Below are 26,830 nucleotides of genomic sequence, written 5' to 3'. Positions count from 1 at the left end.
ATATCAGTATGAAAAAAAACAAACCTAAAATCCTAATCTTGAGGGAGACAGGCAGGAGGTGATGGGCTGGGAAAAGTCTTTCAAGAATGAACTTTACATTTCAAGAGGCGTTTTTTACTAAACAGGTTATTTCAGTGCTTATTCTTTTGGATGAGAAGCCTGTAAATTTCAGTTTCATCTCTGTGTCATCAGTAAAACCTGTGCAAATTTAGAGTAGTTTAATAGAAGCTATGCCTGGGGATTTGGATTTTATCTGTTGGGTTTAGTTATTTTGTATAGCGAGGTATTTGAGCGTGTGAACAGAGGGAGCAGTGGTGGTGTTAAACCCAGGAGTTCAGGCAGTGGTTAATAGTGCAGTGCTCCTTGTACAAACTTCTTTCCAAGCAGGATGATAATGATTCATTTCCTCTGTCAGCCTCTGCTCTGTGAGAGAGGCTCAGCTTCTGCATACAGACAGAGCTCATGCACATGTGTTTATTTACACAATACGGTAATAAAAGCTCTTTGAGAAGGTAGTTGTTTTGCTTTTTAATATGAAACATTTTATGTCATTTTAGGGATGCTTTTTTTTCTGAATGTAAAAGGTCAGCGTATCCCACTGTTTCCATCCCGGTGAGCCAGCTTCCTGTTTGACAGCACTATCCATCTCAGTTAACACAGTTGCTCAACGTGTTGCGAGCTAACATGTGGAACACGCTGCATTAGGTGGCCAAGATTTGATTCTTGGCACTTACAGAGGGGAATGGGACTTCGCAAGAAACCTGCTCCAAGGAGGCATGCCAGTCAGTGCAGTGATCCACACTGGCTGAGCATCTCACTTGGGGGAGCCTTGCTTTTGCAGCATCTCTCTGTTGTGAGAATAGCAAGAAGGAGAGACGGATTGACTCACGAAGGAAATTACTCACCGTGCAGGGAGGAAACGGCCACTGCGTTTTTGAACTACAGGCTTTGACAATAAGCAGGTTCAGATACTAATCTGTTGCTTGATGTGTTGCTCGAATAACTTGTCTAGAAAATAAAAGTTGAATCTCTAATTGTAGTAATTAGTCTAAAAGAGAAGACTTCAACATTTTTGTCTTTAAGGCAGCAATTACCTTCCACTAGAAAACCTCAGGTGGTGTAACGTTTAGAAACGACAGAAAATACCTTAAAGATCTGTCACCTAACAAATGTCTTACTTGGTCAATTTATTTACCTTTGCACTGAAAGACCAGTTCTTTGAAGTCTTTTATACATCCTGGGCAAATACTGCAGGTCATGCTGATTTTGAGATACGAAGCTGAAGTATGCAGCATGTTCTGTAGTGTCTTGCTTCTGTGCTAACTGCCTGCAAGCTGAGAGATGAGGTGCAGGCAGAGACAGAGTGCTAATAGATCTCTGAGCTTGCTTAATAGGAAAAATTATAGAATATTGGGCTATAATCTGTCAACTAGGGTTGACAGAAGCATGCTGCTAAATTGTTGATATAAGGATTTATTTGGGACCACAATTTTTGGATGCTAAAAAGAAGGAAAGAAAGTTATTTGCTTTATTCATTCTGATTGTAGGAAAAGTCTGCTTCTGTTCTAGTGCTTGGGATTGATTTAATTTAGCAATATACATTGATAAAGTCAGTTAGTTCTTCTCTATGCTTTATCATTGACTGCATTACAGGATCTGGAGGAGAAGTTGAAGGTTCTCAGGGGCATTTTTCAAATTGGTAAAGCTTTGAGCAACATGCCGTGCAAAACACTGACATGAGTAGGTGTCCCCGTGTCCTCCAGGGACAAAGAAACGTGAGCTTGTCAAAGCTTTTGTACTATAAAGGCTGTCTAAGCTGTAATGTAACATGTAATAATTGTCGCTTTTTTGAGTTGGGAAAGTGTTTCATTTCCCCCCACTCTTGTTTTGGATGACTCCGAGAGGAGTAGCAGTGTTCACTTCATCTTGTGGGAAACATCTTGCCTTTGCTTGTTCCTTTTAGAACAGGGTCTCCAGTGGCAGATAAAAGAACCAGTTGTGGGGAAAAGAGGAGTTGTGGCAGCAGAGAGAATTGCTGTGCAATTTCACACCACCTTCGCCGCGGTTCTCCGTGGCACTTCCACAGACCTACTGAGGCTGGAGCAGGCAGTGTGGCATTTGCGTGTAGGGCCCTGCAGAGACTGGGGGCCGGGAAGGAAATGTGGCATGGAGGAGTAGGTGGTGCGTTGCCTCCCTGAGGGATCTGTGTGCCGAAAGGGTCCCTGCCGTGGGGCTGCCTGCCTGGGGAGCAGCCTGGAGCTCCAGAGCTCCCCAAGGAGGTGACGCTGTGTTTGAGCTGCAGCCTGCACGCTCAGCTGCCACCTGGCCTGGAGGCTCTCCTACCCACTCATGGTCACTTGGCTTATCATGGCTAATTTTCAGTCCTGGCCATTAGATAAATTAAGAAGTCTTAGTATAAATAATCTTGAGACCAATATGTATCAGTAGATGTACATGAGAGTGGCCTCATGCCTCAGTGGAAGAAGCTCTTTATTCCCACACAGTTTGGGCAGGACACATATATTCCACAAACAGCTGGTTGTGAACATTTTTTGTTGATGGTGGCGAGAGCAGAGACTTTTCCAGGGAGTGCCGCCCTCATGAAACTTCCCTTTTCTGACAGGAGCTGTGAAAAGTCTTCTGGAACAGCATGGGAATTCGTTAACAGCTTGGCACTGGGGTGTGAAAGTTGGTGGTGTGAATGGCAACAGAGGTTTAATAAACATTTATGTATTTTTCTTTCATCACTTGAGTCTACACCTGACACTAGGGAACCTGCTACACGTGCCTTCCAGAGAGGAAAAGAGTCAGGCTTTAAAGGGCACCTGTTCTATATGTAATTTAATAAAGTTTACATGCCCTGATGCAATACTTGAATTTTTTTTTGGTAGGTGGGGTATTCCAACTGGGCTATGCAAGAGAAGGGAACTGATAGGGGCTACATACAGTATATAGTCTTGAGTACTGGGACCAAGGTAATATGGAAGTAGCTGCAATCTGGAGTATGTTGTGTGCAGTCCTGCAGCCTTGGGACCTGCTGTGAAAGTAGATTCCCTCCTCAGTGTGGGGTGGAAGAAGAGCAGTGCTAGTTCAACGCTTCTAGCAGGTTCTACTTTCTTAGAGTCCATATGAAAAAGAAAATGGTGTGATTTCTTGTGGGTATATGTATATATGCTTTTTCTTTTGACTGGTTCCTTGTTAGCTGTCATGAGTGTGTTCACAGAACTGGTGTACATTGTCTGCAAAAGCTCAGAAAGCTGAATGGGCCATCCAAATGGAGTTTGCCTTCCCCTGCCTGGGCTTCTGCTAGGTGTGTTGGCAGGGCAGCGTGGAATGTCTGCCCTGACTGCTCTTTGTGGGCAGGTTTAGCCGGGCACTGGCAAAGTAGTCGCTTGGGTTAGTTGTTGTGCATGGCCACCACAAGGAAAGGGGTGTACAGAAGAGTGAAAAGGTGCTGAGATGCCAAGTGGAGCAGAAGGAGGGGTGAGGAAACAGTGGAGTGAAGTTAACACAGAGCGAGAGAAACATTAGATCTTTCCCATCCCTGTCACTGTAGAGATTGCCAAGCTCTGGTTCTTAAGTAATGTATTGCCATGAGCGGAGCCATGGCAAGAGACAATGCCTTGCCTTAATGCCTTGGAGGCCCTTCCTCATGCTGCCCGATTTCTTCTAGTGCTGTCTACTGTCTTAAGAGTGGGAAGCTGTATGGCTGCAGAGAGCTGGGGGTGGCCGGTTGGAGTGGAAGGCTGGAAGGAGAGACTGGCCATGGTCAGTGCGGAAGGTGCAAGACAAGAATGAGAAACAGAAAAGGTTTAAGTACCTTGCCTTGCCATGTGGAGTTGCAGCAGCCAGGCATGGAAGAGAGTGATGTTCTGTGGAGATCGTGACTTATGAGCTGAGGTCAGGCAGCATCGGCCCTGCCAGCCTTGCACGACTGGAGTGAAGAGGAGAATTGTGTTGCTGCCAGTCTGCGCCTGGCCGGAGCAGCCGATGGGGCACCTCTGCCCTAGCATCACATCGTGACTCCCAGAGGTGTATCTCAGGACCAACTGTCCTTCCCAGGCTGCCTCGCCTGGAAGGCTCTGATGTTGCCTGCCGTAGGACAGGCTTGACTTGGCTGCGCTGCTCCTGCAGAGCGCGGCGCTCCAGAGCACTACGGGGAGCTGTCCGTGCGGTTCAAGGCAGCAAGAGAGAAGGGTGGCTCTCTGGGCTGTGGGGCCAGGAAACCAAGGCACGGATATGTGAGGGCTCTATCTGGATCCATAGTGCACATGGCCGGGGCAGGAAGGAGCCCAGACTGCAAGTGTGCTCATTTCCCTCAAGAGTTGCTGCTCTCTGCTGTTAATTGGAGGCCTCTCGTGCTTGTGGCCTGCATTTAAGTAGTATTTCAAAGCAAAGACCGTGTCTGTTCGGTATGGTGACGTTTAGTGTATCAGTGCAAACCCCAAGCTGCTGTGTGTGACAGTGTGGCAGCCTGAATGCTGAGCTCCTTTGCTCTGGTAGCCTTTGTGAGACCAGTGTGGCCAGCTTTACACTTACGGGGTTATAACCACATGTACAAATATTTGAAGGCTGTAAATACTGATGAGGGAATGGATTTGCCTGAGCTGGTCCAAGAGGGTAGGGCTCTGGGGCAGTTGGAAAGACCAGAGCAGATGATTAGTAGGGAAAGATCCTGTGAAGTATTCCCATCTGTGCTGTCTCCAGGACCACAGTAGCTTCCAACTGAATGTCAGGTAAAGGCAGAACATACCAGCTGGGGGCTGTATTGAACATGCACAAGCTGGTTTTGTATTTCTGTATCAAGAAAGGTATAGTAAGTGTAGTGAAACCCTGCTAAACTGCACTTGATGTATACAGCTAAGTTTGCTGCAGCTGGGAAGACCAGATGTGCTATTTTTAACACAAGTGCAAGGTAGCAGTATGGGAAAAATGAGAGGAATCCTGGTTCAGGTTTCTCCTGTGAATAGTGTGCAATAAATGACAAGGGTGTTACAATATGGAATCTTCTGACTCCTCGGCCAAGTGCCCAGTGTTGCTTGTATGTCTGAGCTGTGGCTCCCTGTTCATGTGATCAAAGACCTTCTAGTAGTATTTTACTGGCTTTAATGAATAGGAGAGACACTGGTGATATAATGACTTAAATAACAAGACAATACAGCCATCAACAGACTAAATGTAGGGCTGTTTCCTGGCTCTGTTACTTTGCTGCTATTTTTTTCTTTTTCGTTTGTACAGAGATAGATTCTCAGTCCCTGTAGAGGTGATGTATTTCTCTCAGCTCAAACATTTCTGCTACAGAGTAGGAGCATCCTGCTAAGCCAATGCCTCTTAAAACAAAACAACAAAAAACCCCACCCCGAAATAAACGAAAGAAACTAGCCTGGCCCTCTTCAGAGTGTTTTTCAGCAGTTTGGTCTTACTCCATCTATAATTAACAGCTCCTTACCTTTAGTAATCCCCTTTTGCCCCTGTTGCTTCTATTGGAGATGTGTTTTATGGGTAAGCTCTTCTTTTTTTCTCTCCGGTTTTGCAGGTGAAATTGTAAAAGGCCCAAACCAAACCATTTAACAGTAATAGGTGTGAGGGGTACGACTGAAATGACTTGCAGTTAGCTCTGACGTGCGATTTCATGACAACTTGCCTGGGATTGCTAAGCAGGCTGGATTTCATGCAGCGATACTCAGCCACCCAGATCAAAGTTTTCCTTGTAAAAGCTGCTCCTTCTTGAATTGTACATTGCTCGAGTTGTATTCTTTGTCTTTCTACCTGATGTTTGAAGAAAGTGTGCTGAGTACTTCTCAAATGTTTATTTCCTTCCCTATATGCAGACATTTACCAGCAAATCACTGTTTTGTCTACCCTACAAAACTTCATGACAAATGTAAGTGAATCTCAATTACAAGAACCATGAGAGAAAGTCAGAATTTAGTGAGTGTGCTGAAAACCCCTTCCTTCTTTGTTTTTTTTCGATAGGCATTTCAGCACGTAATGGACACAGGGTTTGAAAGAAACTGTTGTTAAAGGTTCAGCATCTCATGCCATTTCAATTAAAGCCCCAAAGTTCTCTCTAAACATTGCTTGGAGCTCTTGAGAAGTCTTATGTTAAAAATGAAAGAGAGGTAGGAATGGGAGCCGCTTATATTTTTAGGGTTTACTAAAATTAAAGGGTTTTTTTTGTGGAAAATGGGACATGTAAAGAAATATTAGGATGTCATACATACAAAAGAGGAATATATTTTATGTTTTACTTTGTTTTATATATATAAACAAATGTATATTTATAATTTAGCTCTATAATATAAACATGTGTATGTAATTTGTGTATATATATATATATATGTGTATATATATATAAAATATATATGGAAACAAAAAATCAAAATGCAATTACTAAACCGACCTTTCAGGTTCCTTGTCACCCTCGTTCTCCATCTTTAGCATTATCTTGAGTAACCTCATCATCCTAGAAGCATGAACTCTAGTGAATACTTGATTCTTTGATAAGCTCACTGTGAAAATTCTTAACTTCTAATGAGTGATCCGGAAGCATCTCTCTTTCCTTTTCTTCCCTGCCACTCCCTGCCTCCCCGTGCTGGTAAAAGTTGCCACATGATATTGACTTTCTGATCCCAATATATTATTTACAGGATTCTTGTGATGGAACAAAACCTTCTTACAAATAATAATGTATTTTTCTAGATGGCAAACATCTGGGCAGTATAAGTAAATGGGTAATTTATTAGTGTTTGAACAGCTTAAAGGAGGGTGAGCAAAGGTAGCCCTGAAGAGCTCAGCACTTCTGACGGCCGCTTTCCGTCTCATTTGCGGTTCGGTACTGAGCACAGCACCGTGCGTACGCAGGAGAGGAGGCCAGGGCGAGCGGAGCGGATGGAGCGGGCTTTGGGGGTCCCAGTGGAGCACCCGTTCTTCCTTCCCTGCCTGTCTGTGAGACTCCCTAGCCGTGCCGCGGGAGTTTGAGGCCAAGCGCTTTGAAATGCATCGTGTTTTGGTGGCGGCTCCGGGGGCTCTGGTGGACTCGTTGCAGTGGCCTGTGTGTCTTTCGTTTGTGCCACAGTCGTAGTGGGTCAAACTCAGACGGCGCTATGGGTAGAAATCATTAAACCTCTTCTTCCTCTCTCTTCCTCTCTCTCCTGCTTTGTTTCTGAGAAGTGCCACTAAGCCGTAACAGCAAATCCGTGCTTCGGTTTGGTGAGGGCTGTCTTCTTTAGTGCTTTCCATTTGCTTTACGCTGCGGGCTGTGTGCAGAAAGATAACGCTGCAGGACAGAAGTTTCTTCAAGCTTTGTGCTTGTCAAGGAAAGATTTTCACATATTCTACCAGTTTTATAAACTGATGAAGAAATGCTGGGGAGATTGAGCCACAGGCTTTTTTGTGTCACAGCAGCCCTTGTAGTAGTTTGGGATAAAATAAAATAGTCAAGTTCAGTCTGAAAGGCCTATGTCTAATCAATTAAAAATTTACACCAGCATATAATAAATTCTGATATTTTTTTTTTTTGTTGGCCCTCTTCCCAACCTCTCAGCTAAGCTCACAAGCCCATGAACCACCAATATTTTTGAGGAAAATTGGGAAATAGCGTTTATTAATTTTAATTTAAAATACAATTTTGTTGTCTTTTTCTTGCATGAATTTGATAATGAAGCAGTGCTGTATTTAAAAATGGGAATAAATTAGATTAGACTAGGTCTTTCCCTGTCCAGAGAAGGAAAAAGAGGTGCAGTTAGCAGCCTGTTGGCTGACAAGCTAAATATTTAAACATTCAGTAGTGTGAGGAGAGCAAAGCCTGGTGGTGGTTAACATGTTAGAGTAGCTTTTCTTTTTTTTTTTTTCTTTTTTTTTTCTATTTCAGACATTTTTGTCTGCTCATTATCTGGGATTTTTTCTTTTTCTAGTCCCTGCCCTAGATAAGGGAAGCAGCATTTTAACCCTGTGACATGAGGGGATGCTTTTCACCCCAGCTGCAGATTGCCTTGCCCCCGTTGCCTCCCCTCCAGGGGCACAAAGCTGAGCCCACCTCTAGCCGCTTCTTTCTTTCACCTCGCAGAGGCAGGGCTCAGCCCCCAGACTGGCTTTTGCTTATCGGGAAGCACACCCCAGCTTTTAGGATCTCTAGTTTGCCTTGGGCATAGGTTCCCCTGTGCAGCCTCTGTAATGGATATGCTGCCGGGGAGAAAGCAGAGCTCTTCTTTGTGCTGGCCAGTCTGTCCAAAGTCCATTCATCATCAGTGCCCAGGTCTGGATCTCGCCGCATGTGTGAAGGGGAATTGGTTAGAGCCTGTGGAGAGCAACGGTGCTGGCTGTGTGGTCCCTTGCGAGCTCCTGGTGTACGGCAGTACGTCTCAGCCCGCTTTAACCACATAGGCGAGCTAAGCATGAAAAGCAGTTTGGTTTGAAACTGAAAACCTAATTAAGCAAGAAGAGAAAACTTAAAGGGGATAATAGGAAAGTGTTTCCTGTTTTTTTTTTTTTTAAAAAAAAAAAGAGAGGGCAAACACAGTGACCTCTGCTCTGTCTCTGATCATCTCTGTAGGAAAGATCCTTCTGGCATCGGCAGCAAAGGGGCAGTTCAGAGGGTTTCTCACTGCCGTGTGTGAGCAGTGTAGAAGGGACCCAGCTTTAATCCTCCTGGCCCTTACTGGAATCGAAACGAACGTGTCAATCAGCAACTGTATTTGATGTTTGCATCTTTTCACACCGGTTGAATGCGTTGTTTGTCATCGAGGGTCTGCAGGAGATTAAATGGCTACATTTACAGCACAGAAAAGGATGAGCAAAAGACAATGCTATTAGTGACCTCCTTTTTGCCTGCTATCCTGCTCACTGGAAACTCAGTCAGAGAGCACCGATGGAGGTTGGGATTCAAGCTGTAGCTGAGACAAGTGGGTGTGTATGTCCTCCTCCTGTCCACTGAGCTACTTGGTTATTCAGGGTTGGTGTCTCTTCCTCTCTGCACTGCTGCAGGGCTTATGGAGAACTGCTTGTACTCTGTCTTCCTTTCAGCCAGTGAATACCTTTGATTTACCCAGACAAATTAAAAAAAAAAAATGCTTATACAGGTGTGATTATAAAAAGGCATCGCATCAAGTTGAACAAGATGAGGTTGGGGTGTTTTCACTGGGTATTTATGGACAATTTTACTTTCAACTTTATTCTAACAGGAAAATAATTCTTCTAGGATGAAGTAACTGTCAATTATACAATAAACCTACAGTAATTCTGGGATCTGGGGTCTGTATTTTATTCCGTTTTCACTCCCTAGTCTTGTATGTGCAGCATCTTTGACCTCACCTGGCTATTTCCGCAGTTACCAAGAAAGAGTTAAATTCAAACAAGCGAGCTAGGAGGAGAATGCTTGTGCCAGTCAGGATTCTTAGCTAAATTGCTTTCATACTTTGTTTTTATAATATATTTGCTGCTTAGCCACATTTTGGCCTTTTTCCTTTTTCTAACAAAAATCATTATGTGGGATAGCTAGTAGATAGTTCCTACTTTCACAGTGACAACTCCGTGCTAAAAATGTCCCTTGGCATAGGGATTGTTGACTGATGACAATTTGTCTGCCTTTTTGAGTAGTTTTTTTTCAGCTATAGAATCTGTGAAATAGTCTGGGGGGGGGGAAGAGTGTGTATCTTGTGTTGAAACTGAGGATGGACCAAATGCTTGAGGAAGAGACTGTATCAAATAATGAGCTATAGATAATATGAAATCTTTTCAAGATCCTGGAAGGAGATGTTTTTAGGCAAAATTGTGCGGCAGTCAGCATGAGAAAATTGGCATTTTTGAAATGCTGCTGTAGAATGTTTCATATGTCACTATTTATGTATCTGTTTATATAGATAGCATCGATTATATATTTTTAAATGTTGATGATAGGTCTAAAAACTGCATGCATTATGAACATAAAACTTTATTTTCCAGTGGCTTGAGCGTGGAGAACAAGTCTTTTTTTTTCTCAATGTGAAAGCTGTATTTATTTGCTTAAAAGAATGAAGAATGATATTTCGTTGATAATATTCACAAAGATTTATTAATATTTTATTGTGGAGCTTTTAAATAGAGGGCTACATGTACTAGTTCTTTTTTTTCTGATATCTCTGCTAAAACAGCATAGCAACACCATACATTTGCATTTTCTGATCACTAAAAATCCCCCCTACCATAAATGTGTATGTGAAATTGAGAACCTAATTAAAAGATTAACAGCATGTACAGTACTTTACTCAAAAGGCATGTGTTAATTTGTTAAAACACTAAAGATTTTTATACTGTCTTTTTTGACGCTATCAAAATATTTTCAGTGGAACTGGTTGAACCTGGTCTTTTTATTATAAATTCTTCTGCAGTGTAAGACGACTTAATTTCATATCTAATTGCATAAGGAATTATAAATTATCTTTTCTAAGAGACCTATGACACTAAAACGCAGAATGAACAAATAAAACTGATTTGTTCTAGTACAAATGAAGATCTATGGCAGTATTTTTATTACAGACACCATTTGTTTGGGTTGAGTGTCTGAATATTTTACAATAAGATACAAAGTGTTCTTTGTCGAGCAGTCGTTCTAGCAATGCATCTTAAGGTGTTTTACAACTAATTGCCATGAAACAAAGAAACCCAAATCAACAAAAAACAGCCCCACCCATAAAATAAAACCCTATGCAGAATGGGATAAATCTGTTCCAAAGGAAATATGTTTTAAATGTGTTCATAGAAGCAGCGGGATCTGCCTCTTGGATCAAATGTGGAACTTTTCTGTTGTTCACAGAGGAAAGACCTGTTGATTTCAAAAGTGTGCTTTATCTCAGAAAAAGGTGAATTGCTGTATGTAAAATGGCAGTTTCCAGCTGTGTAAGAGATGTCACAGTCTAGACGAGAGCACACAGGTGAAGGATGACAAGTCTGGTGTCTGGTGGGGAAGCACAACTGATGTATAGGACAGTGTAGCGAGGGTGGGCGTTTCCCTGATGTAAAGGAAGGTGAAGGTCCTGCCGTGGCCCCATTGGTGCCACGTAACCCTATGAGATGCCGTGGTGCTGCAGAGTTAGGTTTTCCTTCCCTCCTGGGGACTTCTGGAGAAATCTGGAACAAATCCCCCTTCCTGTCCTTAAAGCACAACCAGTAAGAATTCTCCTTTGGAAACAACTGGATATTTACCAGTACAAAGTCACGTATTTAAGAATTTACCCTTATGGCAGAATTTAGTAGAAACTGGTGATTTTTAAAGATTTGCCTATTGTAAGTACTCTCCATGGAATTTTATTTTGTCATTGAAAGTTTAAAATGGTTTATGGTAAATTTACCATTTTGTACTGGACTGTGTCAGTGTTGGGGCCAAGGCTGTTTGAATGTTACTGATCGCCTATTTAACCACATTAGATTAGACCCCATTACGTTATTTAGTGCAAGTGTGTTGTTCCTAAAGGAACGAATTAATGTTTTACTGACCTTTTGAGAGTCGAATTAATAAATTTATCACAAAGATTAGTTTGGTATTGTATAGTAGAGATGTTCTTTTATTTCTTTACCTAGAAGTACTTTTATTATGAAGTTCACTGATACAAAGCTGCTTCTGTTAGGCTGATTGTTTTTCCCAGATACTAAAAGACCAGTGCCAAATTGTCTAAATTCCAACCTATGCATGCATTTATGATTTTTTTTTTTTTTCGGAAGGGGGCCAAAAGGGTAGTAGGGCACTTCATAAAGGCAAGTAGGAAAGAAATGTAATGATGTTTAGCTAGAAAGCTTCCATGGTCTGGTTTGAGTGATACGAGATGAAAACTGCAGCATTTATGGTGAAATGTGGAGTACACTTTTAAAAAACATTTATGCCTAATAATCCAAAGTGATTTCAATAACAAGGGATATTTTTATTTCCATAAAAACATGAGATATTTTTTCCCCTTACCTTTCTGTTGCTCTGTAGTAAAATTTCATTTTGCAAGCACTTTTTCTGCTTTACAATTTTGAGTGTGTGTATCTGTACAGGAAAGGGGGGAGGGAGAAAGCAAAAAAGAAGAGAGACAGCCAAGAGAGTGAGTGTTTCTATGCTGTTTGTAATAGCAATGTCATGTCTTGGTGAGGGACAGCAGTTTCATCTTTGATAGTGCAGCAAGTAAGTACCATCTCAGCGGGGTACAGCAACCTCCCTGTCCCACTCCTCCTTCCCCTTCTTGTCCACACGAGGCTGGAGTGGAGTTGCAGATAGAGCTGTACTACTGATTTGTCTGTGTCTCTTGTGCATAAACTCTGGTTTCGCATGTAAATGTGAGGGAGACAGAGAAATCTTAGCTGCGGATGGAAAAAAAACAGTAGTGTCTTGATATTTTAAAAAATCCAGAATTAGAAGGAGATACATTTATGTAGCCTTTGCACCATAATAATGTGGAAAGACCTGACACAAAGCCATAAGGCTTTTTTCATGGATCCAATTGTCTGGAAATTGTGCAATGCTGTTTAAACAGAATTACTTTTAACAGATCATAATAAATAAATTTAAAAAAATACCATATTTCACCAAGGATTACATGATGGCAGTGCTAACTCCCGTGCAATTAATAGTGCGTACTTTGTTTTCCTTTGAGTGCTTAGCATTTTGTTTAGATTTTATCTGGCCACGTATCCAGGAACTGGCTATGGATGCAAGCTGCTGTTAATTGAACTGTATTTAAGAGTATTAAAACCATCCTATGTGCTGTGTGGCAAGATGTGTATCTAAATTTGCATTTGCAGCAACATAGCCATAGCATGCATATCCTGTAGTAGATAGGCAACGCCTAGTCCATGTATTTTTAGATACAAAATGTAACTGGTTTTTGACAAAATAACTTCTTATACCAACATAGCATTTGTCTTTTACAAAACCTGCAGTTATTTCCCCAGGGCAGTTGCAAGGTGTAGTTTGTAGCTCAACAGGAAGAAAGACGAAGTATGTTCTGATTTTGGTGTGGATCGTCGGCCCATTGAGTCAGGTCTTGTGTTATAGAAATTTCTTTATAGAGGAAGGCGGGTCCTGGTTTCTTCTGGTCTCATACACCTGCTGAATGTCTTTTTACGTTCAGCTAGTTGTGCGATGTAGTATTTAGGGGGAAGAAGATGCTGTCTGATACAAGGAGTGAAGAGTTTAAATCTGAAAACAAAAAAAATCCCGTATTTCCATGCTTGCTGGATTAAGTGTTTTATATAACATGCTTTATAGAAAAAGGGCTACGTTTGTACAGAAGGAGGTGCCAGAACGCTAACAGAAGTATAGTAGCTCATCTGATGGGTGGGACAGACTTCTGAATCCTATTCAGAAACAAAATTAACCCTGTGTGGGAGTATAATACGTAGCGTTGTTAATTCTTGATGTTTTCTTTCCCATGCTTCTGGGCTCTTGATGAGGGGAGCTTCAACTTCTCTTAAAAAAATTTGATTTGTAGAGATAAAAAATAAAATCTTAGAGGATTCCATCGGAATCTTGTGAGCATGATCCTGTCTTTGGCATGAGAACACAGAATAGAAAAAGATCCAAGCATTTTAATTCGCTGGGAACAAAAAGAAGCTGGTTGGTAACTTTGGGATAAGGTATTGCTCTCTGAAGTATGTTACTTGGTGGGCGTGCAGGCATGTGACAGTGTGACTGTACGCGGGTCTGTTGGGTTCAGACGTGCCTGGGGCCTCCTGTGGCCCTTTCGTTATTTCTGAGCCTTTGGCACTGAGTGCTGGTGGGGATGTGTGGAGATGGGGAAACGAGAGAACTAGATATTAGAGTTCAGTAGCAGATTTAAATTAAGCAGAAACCTCAGTATGCTATAAACTTGTAAGGCTGTATATACACTACGGCATGTGGCTGGACCATAGTCATGCTCAGCAAACCACTGAATATTATAGGACCGTTCATATGTTTTCTAATTCTTCCCAGAAAAAAGAGGATTTCAGCACTGAGTAATATCTTATTATCCCATTCCTACTATCAGCAGCACAGCAATTTGAACTTGCAAAAATAGCAGATTAGATATTTCCCTTGAACTACATATGCTATTTAGCATCTTACTGATGTTCTGGCAGAACAGCACAGGGTTTGACAGAAACCGAGGCCGAAAGTGACTTAAGGGAGCTAATGGAGTTCATGAAAAAGCAGTGCTCTCCATTAGACATCTCATAAAAAGAGAGATGGGAAAGGAAGAAAGATGCCAAAGTGGGGACTGCACACCATGAACATGGCTTTTTGAGCCGGGAGGAGTCTAGGCTGGCAATTTCATATGGGGCTTTGCTTCCTTAGAATGGAAGAGTTAAGAACAGAAGTGAAAAAGCTGGTAGTAGTAGAGATAATGTCCTCACCTCTTAAAACTTAGGTGCGTATCTCAGAGTAAATATTCCTTGCAATGGTGGAAACTTAAATGCAGTGTTCTGGTACTACCCTAGTAAAGGCCAAAAATGGAACTAGAAAGGTTTGTCTTGGTGTGAAGGCTAAGTGAAATGCAAAAGTTAAACGGGCATCCAGTTGTGTGATGCAGAGTCCAAAATCAGCACTCACAATGCTATTAGTGTTCATAATTGTTGGTGCCTTAGCTTCAACAGGAATTCTTTACAAGAAAATTAAGCCATGCTTTAAGTTATAGCAGTGTAAATAGAGTCAAATACTTCTGAAGTCAGTAGAGTTTTTGGTTTCCACTGATGCAATTGAGGGCAGAGATTGAAACATGATTTTTATTTCCAGACGTATCTCAAGCTACATTTCAAATTTGTTTTATATAAAGAAGTAAATAATCTGTTGGGAGGCAGGTTGGAAGCATAGGTTACACAGCTTCAGATACATTTATCTATAGGATCAGTAACCACTGTTGATTGTTTGCAAAGAGGTTGTTTGAGGTGTTCCATCCATGTAATTTTTCGACTGTGTCCTAATATGGAAAAACAAACTCAATACAGCTATTCTGGAGTGAGTTATTTAGCTACAGAAGGGACAGGCCAAACCCGTTTTGCTACAGGACATTATTCCTTATATGAAAGCCATCTATTTGCAGGATATTTTTTGTTTCATGATCGTCAGAGTAATTTGGTTATTTTTTATAATACATTGTAGAAGCTTGGGTTTAGGTGCTTGCTTATATGAATACGTGAGACGCAGTGACTTAGACTGGGATGACAAAATAGAAATTACCTGTAGGAATCTTCCTACCTCTTCCCCATGGAGAGTCATGGGGAAGGATGACCTGCGTCTCAGAGGACAGAAGTGTGGGAGCTCTGAGACTGAAAGGGGGGAGGCATGGTTTGTTTTTATATCTGTAAGATTTGACCTGGTTTCAAGTACTTTTCTTAAGACTGGAGGAAGGAGAAAGCTGCAGACAATAGGGAGATGCAGGGAGCCTGAGGTTAGGAGCCTTGAGTAGGCTACCATGTTGCTTTAGTTGTGTGTGTTTGACTGAAGGTGGACATGGCAAATACTCACCTTTTTGGCAAGGGCTGACAAGTTGGTCTTTGCTTGACTAATACGTATATGTATGTAGGAAGGTTTTAAAAGAAGGGGAAAATACTTGTTAATTTGGACTATTTGTGGTTGAAATATCATAAACACTTGGATGTAATAGAAGAACTACAGTAACTTCTTGTTTTCAGAGAACTTGTTAGAAATATTAGTTGAAATTAAGTTTCATGCATTTTTACAGAGGAGCTTGCTTTGTGGGATTTTCATGTAAAAGCAGGGTTCCCTGTCTAACTGCATCCGTAAATCCAGATGGTGCCTTCTTTTCTTTGGAACGTACGGTAAAGGATTTTGCTGTTAAAATGTAAGGTGGTTAGTGCTTGTCTGTAGACTTTTAAATAGTGCACAAATGCACAAGATTTTTCTTTGATTAACTTTTTTTTTTTTCATTTATTAACAAGGTGGTCGTGTAAGCACATTCATCAGAAGCTTTAGAAATTGTGGGAGATTTATGATGTCATATGATGTCATTACAGCAATACGCTGCATTGTAAAACTTCAGAGCAACCACTGCTGTACCACCAGGGTGAATAATGGAGCATTCATTCACTCCTACCAAATCCCAACATCAAATATTCCACAGGCTCTCTTAAAACAGAAGTTGTGCCTATAGGAACATGCAGTGAGAAGTTACACTTGGGAGGGTGTAATTGGAGTACCTCAGAAGGGGTGGTAGATATTTCAGGTCCCAGAAGTCGTCGTGTTAAGACTTGCAAAAGCTATCGACTCTCTGAGGTAAAAGCTGCTCAGAAGGAAGTGGCTGAAAAACTCTTGGCTAGCTCGTGAGGAGCTTGTGAGAACAAGTACTAGAGGCCAAATTCTGCTCTGTTACACCACCCTACGTTTGGGTTAGTGCCAAGGACGAGCGCTTTCCCCGCTGCGACTGGACTGGAGGGAGTACAGCTCTGAGGGGTCTGAGCATCCAGTGACTCTACTCTAAACCACACATAAAATGAGTTTAGCAATCTTGGACTGTTGAACAATGATTCATTTTATAATATAACCACAAAATGTAGCTGAGTTGGTAATGATTGCTTCAAACAGCTCGAGAAACTGAATGAGCAAGGAGGGGTCGGGATTACCCTTAGCCCTACTAAGTGTCCTTGTTGGGCCGGAGGTCGAGGCTTCCCGGTATAGCTGTTGCCCAGGGCTGCAGGGGAGAGCTCTGCCTGCAAGAGAGACAGACAAAGGTCTCATTCTTCAGTGGGAAACGTGCTTTAGTAGTGTACTAACATTTAAAACAAAATGAAAGGAAATATTAAGTCTGCTGCATGTTACTCAGTCTGGATGTTAGCAGCTATGTGGCGAGTACATCTATAGTACAGGAGGGAGAGGAAGACACGAGCAAACTTTCACAGTCATCCTTTCATATCTGTAATTACATCCAGACTTAGCAGCAGTGTCATTTCATTTTGCAGAGGAGCGTGGCAGCCCTTGAAGTGAGATTTCTTGGTGTTCAATCCCACGAGGTAGAAAAGGTCCATTGTGCTCAGAGCTGCTTTAAAACAAGCCATACCAAACCGTGCATGTGTGCTCAAAGAGTCCCCCCTTTTTATAGACAACTGCCATTTGTTGCAGGGGTTGCTATGGCAAACTGGGGCAGAAAATCCTATCTTGATGTTAAAGCGAAATACTTAGGAATTGTAAGGAGACAGATTTTGAGAATATAAATTAATTAAATGGCAGTAATTGCATTATTGCGCTGTCTTGCCAGGGAAATAGCTATTCCTGTGAGAGTCTATTACTGTGTTAGGTCTTGGAGCAGAGTGTAATTTTTTCAAAGTGCTTTAAGTTTTCCAAATCTGTCTTTCTGCTTTTATTTAATTCTAGCTAGTGGTAAATGGCAGCTTAGCCCACAAAGGTGATCATCATCCTGCTTGCTTGAGTTGTTAAAGCTGTAAGAAGACTGAATAAGCATTTACAGTTTGGGCTTAAATTGGCAGAAGTAAATGACTTTAACCTCACCGATGTGGCCCAAGTAGCTGCTGTGGCCCAAGTGGCCCTGTCGGGATCGGTGTCTTTGGACCGGGACAGGAAACATTAAGCTTCTTCCGGATAGAAGTCCTGTAACTCTTTAATGTGCCTCTTGCTTCTTGACTGCTGGAGGTGCAAAGTGTCAGGCAGGTAGGAGACTTCCATGGTACATTTCTTAATTTGCAAGAAAAAGGAAAAAACCTAAGGCTGTTTTATGTTGCTTGCCTTATTTTTTTTTCCCTATGTCCTGACTGCTTAATGCCTTTGACCTTACTGTAGTTGTGTCCTTCTTCAAATCTCCAAAGAAAGGATGGAATGTACACTTCAGAAACAGACCTGGTAAACTGGATGCAGCCTAGCATATTTTTAGTCCAATTAGAAAAGCTGCTTGGAAATATTTTTTTGCTTTTAATGCTGAAAACAGGCAGTTCTACATCTTTACATCTATAATAGTTATTCAGTAGAGTATTTTCTTACCTTTTAAGTGGGACTATGTTATGGCCCTTTGATAATGTTTGAGAAGTGAAGACTGAAATGCCTGCTTCCCACATCTGAAAAGGAAATTCAGATTTGAAAGGAGAAAGAGATCACACCACTACGTACAAAGAGAAATGAAAAATGGTTTTTGTAAATGTGTTACCTTGAACCGTGAAGAGCCTTCCTCAGTTGACCCAGTGAGTGATGTCCTTTCTTTAGGTGCTCTCCAGGCATCTTTAGTCATTGCTCAGTGGATCTCAGTTGATCAATCAGCCTTTGGCTGGCTGAACGTGGGCACGGGTCGATGGCTCTGTGCTGATTATGCCAATATTGCCAGTCTTACGAATTGACCATCTGCTGTTCGCTTTTGTGTGCATATTAAGAATCGGGCAGCAAAAGCAGGGCAATAGCCTAGGATTAGTACCTACATCAAAGTTCAGGAACTCTTGAGTCCTCTCAGTTTTGCCACTGCCTGTTTGTCTTCAAGAAGTCATCTTTGGGTGTGCTGCTAGTACAGCTTGGTGCAGTGGGTTGTGCTGGCGAACGAAGGTAAACATATGCTTCTGTCGAGCTTCCAGAGTTCATTTTAGTGCATCGAGAGTGTTGTTTTCAATGTTCCCCTTGGGTTCCTGAGTAGGCAGTAGACTGTCCAGTGCGTCCAAGGAATGGAATGGAATGTAACAAAGCTTCTGCATTGCGGATTGAATTTGATATGTTTGGGAGAGGGACCAGCAGCTTCCCAAATGGGAATTTTTTTTTTAAAAAAGATAAATGTAAAAATGTTTATAAATAGCTGGAGTCAGCGTCTTCATCTGGAACTGGCCAAGTCTAATTCAAGATGCTTTTCATGCCACTGTGTTTGCCAGCTACCTCTTAGACTAAGGCATTTGTAGGATTCAAGAGTTCAACTTTGTGCTAGAAAAAGAAAGGCACTTCTTGTGGAACATCATTAAAGGCTGAGCCAAGTTTTTTCTCATTTAATATTACTTACTTGAATCCACTGTCTTTCCTAGTATTTTGTGCAGCATTATTCTTTCTTGTTACATTTGTCATTATTCATTTGAGAGGTTTTCCACTGCATTACCCGAGTTAAAATGATCTCATGTTCAAGGCTAGAATTAAAGAGTTTTGAAAACCTGGGTACTCTGATTGTCACTAGTGCAGAGATTAGGTATAGATGACTGAGTGCGTTGAAAGGGAGCTTTGTATCCACTTACAGCTTTTCTTAACTTCATAAAAATGACAAAGAATCAAATAATTTTAAAAGTATAAAAAAGGTTAATTAAAAACTACTTTTCCATACATGTTGCTGTCATTCCTTATGAGTAAACATATGCATAAAACATTGTAACTACACCCACAACATTCATTCTTATTAGATGAATACACTTTTTTATACTAACTGCATGGTAAGTGAATAATTTCTATCTTAAATTCTGCATTTTTCCTCTGTGGTTACAACCAAAATTATACAGATTCCCTGTGCGGAATTATATCCCAAACTACTTTCCCCTAAGGTATTTTTAAACTTTTCTCCTAAATGATGTGCATTATTTTAATTATGGCACATAACAGTTATCTGGAAGCTATTGGTTGTTATGTCAGTCCGAGGTGCCACTAAGTCCTTTTTTCTCACAATTAACAAAATAATAATTGTTTCAAAGGCAGGCAGGGATATGAACCCTGATCAAATCCTAGCAGGCATGGCATTATCGTAGCAGAGGAAAGCAAAGGAGCAGGTCTCTCTCTGGGTGAAAGCATCGGAAAGAAACGGGTGGTTGTATTTGTTTTGGCAGGCTGAAGCTGTCGTGAGCCCGGAGTCCCAGCCAAAACCAAGTGAGCTTTGAGTTGACTTGAGCCATTTCTCAAATGTTTTTGTGAACTCTTGCTTTTTTTTTTTTTTTTTTTTTTTTTTTTTTTTTCAATTCCCCATATTGTTTTAATTATACTTCTCAGTGCTGGGAACATCATACCAGATCTTCCATGTTTTGGGATTATTTGCGAAAGGATTTCTCATCAGCTAATAGCTATTATTTCAAAAAAATCTTCATTGGCTGGGTTAAATTCTGAGCTCAGATGTGTGATCACATAAGGGAAAATTCCGTGGAGACTTGGAGTGGAACGAAGCCCCCTCCTTAATACTTTTGTCTAACATATGTCACTGTATTAAAAATAATTACTTTGGTTCCTTAGAGGGGAAGAGGAAGGTTTTTTTTTAAAAAAAAAAAACTTGGAATTCTATATTGAGTAGGCAAATAAACTCCTGAGATTGCTTTCATTTGAAAAGGATATTTTAAATGGTACCTTTTACTTGAATGTTGGCCAGTTTAATTTAGATTATTGCTTCTGACAATTAACCTCATGTTGGGCTGCACTTGTCTCATTAGCAATGTGGCGAGTGATGAACTTGGATTTGTGAGGGCTCAGCTCTCACCTGGGAAACTCACCCGTCAGGGCTGCGCCGCTGCTCTGACAATTAACAAATCCACGTAAAGGTGGTCCGGGGAGGGCTGGGGTTGAGAGATTAAACAAATATATTAATAGTCTTACCAAGTTTATTGAATAGTTTCACTGGGAGAGAAAGTTAAACAGCAGAGGAGGCATGGGCATATTTAAAAATATTTCGTTTTGAGGTGATGTGGTTTTGATATTTTCCTGTTTCAACTTTTTCTAGTTCGAGACAGAATTTCTGCTTTAAAATTTTTCTGCTTTAAAACCTAGTTTTTAAATAAAGAGAGATTACAGTGATAGGAAGTAAGGACAGAACTAAATAATTCAAGAATAAAATTCTTAAATTCTGTTTTAATTTAATGCTTCATCTGCCAGGAAATGATCAGTTGTTTTGGTTTTCATTTAAGCAAAATCAATTGTGCAAGTTATAGTTTCATGAACTGATTCCCACCCTTTTTCTCCTCTGATTTTGATCCACTGAAGCAAAATATCTCTTACTTCTACAGTCTACTGACCTGTGTTACGTGTGGAATATTCAGGAAGAAATGTCAACTTTTGGTAGTGATTTCATGAACAAAAAGATTGAAGATAATTTTCTGCAATAGAAATAATGACTTTACCAACTTTGTGTAGTTGAAGGCTTCTCACCTAAATGTCATCAGAGAACGACTACTAATGTTCAAACCCCAAGAGGAGATATGAAGAATTTTCTGGTATTACTAGGAGAAAAAAAAAAAAAAAATTGTTTTTTTTTTCTTCCTGTGTTTTTTGTTTCTTAGTTATACCAACATCCTGCGTACCTGTGTCTAAATTTACATACATACATATGCATATATATATATATCTCAACTGTATAGTGTCCAGAGTTAATACAGATACACATATCTTTGTGTGCAGGAAGGAGGAAAAGTCTTAGTCCCTTAAAGTAAGTGTTTTATCTTTTAATTTAAATTCACTTTGCATTTTATTGTATCAGCTCCCTACAAATACTTTACTACTTTTGCTGTGAAAATCGGTAAGGGGAGCATGATCTAAACTGACTGCTCTGTCCTCTCCCGTTATGCAGCTATGCATATAATATTTGCAGCCACTTAAAAGGCATTATACATGTTATTTAGAAATAGTTATTCCATTGAATATTTAATAATGGATACATGAAAACCAGTCCAGAAGAGACTATATGAGAAAAGACTTGCTCTGGCAGTAAAGTGGGTTATTTTAGTGGAAAAATGAAATCTTTCTTTCTCCTTGACTGCAAGGAGAGATGTTTCGGTGCAGCTGGCCAGTTAAATGTGTAGCCCATATGTGCACAGTGAAGGAGGCTAACGCCGAGGTGTGAACGTGGCTGGCAGAGATGGCCCTGCCTGCCTGCCATGTTCCTTTCTCAACTACAAGGGTGGCTTCGCTCTGCCCTGGCAGCTCACTCCTTTGTGTTACCGGGCTGCTCCGCGCTGTACAGGCTGAGCGAGCGTGCCTGGTGGCAGGTACCCCGGGCACGGCTCTTGTGGAGCAGGCATCCCTCACGCATCCCAGTAGACTAGACCCATGGCAGTCTCCAGTGATCTCCTTTTCCTCTCGTTTATAAATTTGGGTAACATGCATGGGAAGACGCTGGGAAGAAAAGTCATGACTCAAGCTAAAGGATAGGAAGAGGGAATATTAGAGGTTTGTGGTCTGGAGATTTATTCCAGTAGAGCTGGGAGGAGGCTGGCCTTCACTCAGAGACAGGACCAGCGTGGCGTGGGCAGGATGAGGGCGACAGCGATGTGGCTCCGGGTGGGTGAGTGAGCAGGCAGTGACCAGCACTGCCACTTGCCACGAAGGATTCTCAGCCAGGATGGAGAGCATCTGATGGACTGTGATGAGTCTGAGATCTATGTTAGCAAGAAAGAAAACCTATTCATTTCTTTTTAAAAATTAGAACTAGTTTCTTTGTACAGAAGGAGGCCTAAAGGGCTGACAACAAAGTTGAGACCATTTTCTGGCTGGGACGGTTGTTCGTGGAGGGTTCTGTTGTCTCACTGAGGCTCAGGGAGAGTGTGCATCATTCTTGCCCATCAGCCTGTCAAGTCTACCTGTCTCTGGTGAGAGAAGACACTGCTAATTCCCTTTCCCCTGCATAATTTTGCAGTTCTACCAAGTTCGCTCTAAAGTTATAGTCGTGGCATTTCATTACCTTTGCTAATTTTTCCCTTCAATGTAAAAATTACTCAAAAGATGCTTCAGATATGATATTCCCCTTACTTAAACAGAGCACATGCAGACACAGCTAATGGAATATGAAGCCTTTTGTACACAATATAGCTGGGTAAAAGCTGGCTTAAGTTCCTGATGACTTGAAACTGCTACCGCCGTTTCATTGCTGTTTGTAAAGAGTTTATGTTAGCACAACCTAAAGAGACGGTATTTCCATTACAAACCATAATCTTAGTTTCTGTAAATTAACAGTGTTCTTTAGACATTTCCGTATGAGGGGCCTTCAGATTTCAGTTCCTTTCTTTGGGCATGGGATGAAAAGCATTTCGCCTCAGAGTAGGTAAAGAAGGTAACAGAGAGGCCAATATTTTGGACCACCAGTAGTAGAATTACTCCTGATTGCGAAGATTGGGTAGAACTTCATTTTTAGCACGACTTGATTGAATGACTTCTCAAATTTCATGACAGCAACATTTTTAGTCTAGAACAGTGTATCTAAAGGAAGCCATTTCTCACAAAATTTTATAGATTCATCCATAATGTATCCATTTTATTTAATATTTGAGATTGTTCTCTTAGATTACCATTTTAATGATGTGGCTTTGACCTTTTACATCTACGCCACAGTGGTGCCTGGTCACACTGACTGGGACCCTTATTGCGTGAGCTCTTCATTCAAGTGAGTTATTCTGTGATAAACTGTGAATCAGGACCATCACCTGGGGAACATGAGAGCTGTTTTAATGCTGATAGGCTCCTCTGGTTGGATTTTCATCCACCATAAACTCAAATGTGAAATGGAGAAAGGAGGGTATTTCTGAGTGGATTTTCCCAGGTGGACGTGCATTACGATGGGTGTTTGGCCCTCATCTAGAGTGCTGCTGATCAAAAAGGTAGGCAGAAAAGCTGAGCTGCCTCCACTCAGAGAGCTACAGACCTGAAGAAGTGCTGGAGCGTCCCGTGTAGTGGGTGTGCTGCATCACCTCTTTACTCCATGTACTTTCTTTTTTCCTTACTTTTTCTATTTAAACTGATTAGAAAAAGAAGAAATTTCAAGTGGTTTTGAAGTCTGTATTATTTTAGTGTTTTAGGCATCTCAGACTTTCGGGATAATTCTTTAGTAATGAAGTTTCTACTTGCTCAGAAAGTCTTTATTTCTTTGCAGTTTATACCTGTCTTAAGACCTGCATTACGAAACAACGAATAATACTCCAGGTCTCCAAATGAACAACAGACTTTGGGGAAGTAAAATAGACTTTCAGTAAGATGCAGATACCCACAGTGCAACCCACGTCCCACCACCTCAGTGAGTGCCAAGAGCAGGGAATAGTTACTGGCTGTGGGAAACGACTGTGTTGGCAGAAACCAGATTGAGGCTTTTCCTCCAGGGTGACCTTTGAAATCAATCAGATTGTGAAAACGATAAACCTCCCCAAGCTGCCTCTTTGTGTTGTGCTTGCTCTGCTGGGAGTGCTCCCTCAGTGCTGAGGTTTACTCGGGATCCCTCTGTGAGAAAGGAGAGGAGGTTATTGGAGGGTCGTTCTGCCTGTTCTTTTGGGAATACGTGTCCATGCAGAGTCTTCATCTTCCTTCATAAGACTTTGGGAAGTACTGTTATTTGTATCTTCTTATCTCCTTTACTGTGATGATATTAGTTGAAATCCCCAGTCACAGAATCATAGAATCATAGAATGGCATAGGCTGGAAGGGACCTCAGAGATCATCTAATCCAACCTCCCTGTCACGGGCAGGGACGCCTCTCAACTAGGTCAGGCTACTCAAGGCTCCGTCCAACCTGGCCTTGAACACCTCCAGGGAGGGGGCATCCACAACTTCTCTGGGCAATTTATTCCAAAGTCTCACCACCCTCGTACTGAAGAATTTCTTCCTAAGATCTAATCTAAATCTGTTCTCCTTCAACTTAAACCCATTTCCCCTTGTCCTATCAGTGGACACTCTTGTAAAAAGTCCCTCCCCAGCCTTCCTGTAGGTTCCCTTCAGGTATTGGAAGGCAGCTATTAGGTCCCCCGAAGTCTTCTCTTTTCAAGGCTGAACAATCCCAGCTCCCGCAACCTGTCCTTGTAGCAGAGGTGCTCCAGCCCCTGGATCATCTTTGTGGCCCTCCTCTGAACACGGTCCAATGAATCTATGTCTCTCTTATGGTGGGGACAGCAGAACTGGACACAATATTCGAGGTGGGGTCTCACAAGAGCAGAGTAGAGGGAGAGAATCACCTCTCTTGACCTGCTGACGACGGTTCTCTTGATACATCCCAGGATGCGGTTGGCCTTCTGGGCCGCATGAGCGCACTGCCGGCTCACATTGAGCTTCTCATCTATAAACACCCCCAAATCCTTCTCTTCAGGGCTACTCTTAACCATCAGGACAGAAGGAAATATCAAGGAAATATCAGTCAATTACTGTGTACTTATGGTACAGAGGAGAACGCTGGCAGCGGTATAGGTTGTACCTTATGGTGAAATGCATCTTTGGTAGATTCCAGAAATTTTCTAGTATTGGTATCATGTTCTGAATAAGGCATCATCCCAGTGTATCTTTATTTAAAAATATTCCCCATAACTGTGATAGGACCTCTGGATTCCCTTTCTGCTTATGCTCAGTTAGAAGCCGTGCATACGTGGACCCAAGACACCTGGCACTTTAGGGGATGGTTAGAAATGACGTTTTTTCCTCCCTTTTTCCTTGAAATATCAGCATTGGGGGATTTTTTCATTCGTTGCATTTGGACGTGAGACATAGTTTAGGAATTAAACAGTGGCCAGAGGACTGAGCTCTGGAGGAATGGAGTTCTGGTACAGGAATTGGTTTAGTACTGGAGTGTTGATATTGAACAACAGTTTCCTTCACCAGAAGAGCCGTCACTGGGGCTATTGTGATAACCTGTCTCTTAAGGTGTCTGCTGTGCCACAAAGAAAAAGAGGCCTGAGAGCACTGGTGTGTTGCCTTCCAGCTTGGTGGGTTGCGAAGCACTGTGAGCTATGTGCTGAAAGATGGATCTCAGGAGATACGAGAGTTCCCCACCGTCTCATGAGGGTGTTTGCAGTGCCACCAGTGCTTGAGACTTTATTCGGTCTTGCAGTGTCCGATGGTGTCATTAAACAGCTGTACTGGTTTTGACTGGGATAGAGTTAATTTTCTTCATAGCAGCTCCACAGCTTCTCTATCTTTTGATTACGCAAGAATCTTAGCTGCTGCATAAAGAAGCAGTAAACTTCTGGAAATGCTTCAAAGCATGACGTGCGTGTGCTGCAAACCTCCAGATCCAAAAGGTGAATAGTCGTTGCCATGTGCACAGAAAATTACCATTCAAATTAAAAAGAGATAGTTATTTCTGTCTTTCAGTCTTTTGTTTGCAAACTGACTAATGTGAAGATGAAAATGCTAACAGGATCCAAAAAGGATCTGGTGGCTTTGTAAGAAAATAGGTTCAGTTCTAGGAAGATGTGGGCTAAAAAACCAAATCCGGGTTTATCTCAGCATAATGTGAGCTCATCAATGATACAAGGGAAAACTGTTTTTTCTGAGTCTGGTAACAGTTCCTGCTTGCTCTGAGTCATCTCCTCTAGTGGTGAACTATGTTTTTTTTTTTTTCCTCCTTTGTTTTCTGTTGATAGGAAATGTAGCATAGTTCAGTAACCAGCGAAGCTTTATTTAGGCTTGTCAGAAATGCAGAATTGTTTTGCTCTTCCTTGGAAGAAACAGAGAGATGAGGAACCTGAGAATCAGGTTATCGACTGAAGTGATTGTTGGGGAAGGAAAAATTTGCGTTAAATTCAATCGATTGTGTCTGAATTTACAATACTACCCAAATCAGAGACTAGGATTATTTAAATGTATTTTGAAAAGAAATATTGCAACCTTAAAAACACTGTTCTCTGTCTCTCTCTAGTAGATCAATTTGTAAGGGAAGGGTAAGGTTTGATGCTTTGCCTATTACCTGTTTGTGAGTTATGAGGAAGCCTGAGCCTAAAGATCAACAAACCCTCTGTCTTTGGTCTGTTGCATATTCTTAAATATGTGTGTGCATGCACATGGACCTGCAGATAGATAACTTGATGCTTCCTTATAATATTTTAATATAAAAATGCTGGAATACAAGTCTTTACCTGCTTTGTTAGCAGCTTCATGGTGGATCTAGTTCTTAACTGAGTGTCATTAAAGATACCAGGATCAAGCCTAGGGACATCGTTTGGTCTTGCATGGATGTGGATATGCTCTTAC

The 26,830-nt window shown here is 41.5% G+C and overlaps 1 protein-coding gene across 2 annotated transcripts in view; it reads left to right on the top strand.

Moving 5' to 3' along the window:
* SATB2 (SATB homeobox 2) overlaps window positions 1-26,830 on the top strand; it is a 131,419-nt gene that overhangs the window by 20,925 nt on the left and 83,664 nt on the right. The window lies entirely within an intron of this gene.

Source organism: Tauraco erythrolophus, chromosome 8, assembly GCF_009769465.1.
Source record: "Tauraco erythrolophus isolate bTauEry1 chromosome 8, bTauEry1.pri, whole genome shotgun sequence".
Lineage (NCBI taxonomy): Eukaryota > Metazoa > Chordata > Aves > Musophagiformes > Musophagidae > Tauraco > Tauraco erythrolophus.
The sequence above is the reverse complement of the archived record's forward strand: the minus strand, read 5'-3'. Positions and strand labels throughout refer to the sequence as shown.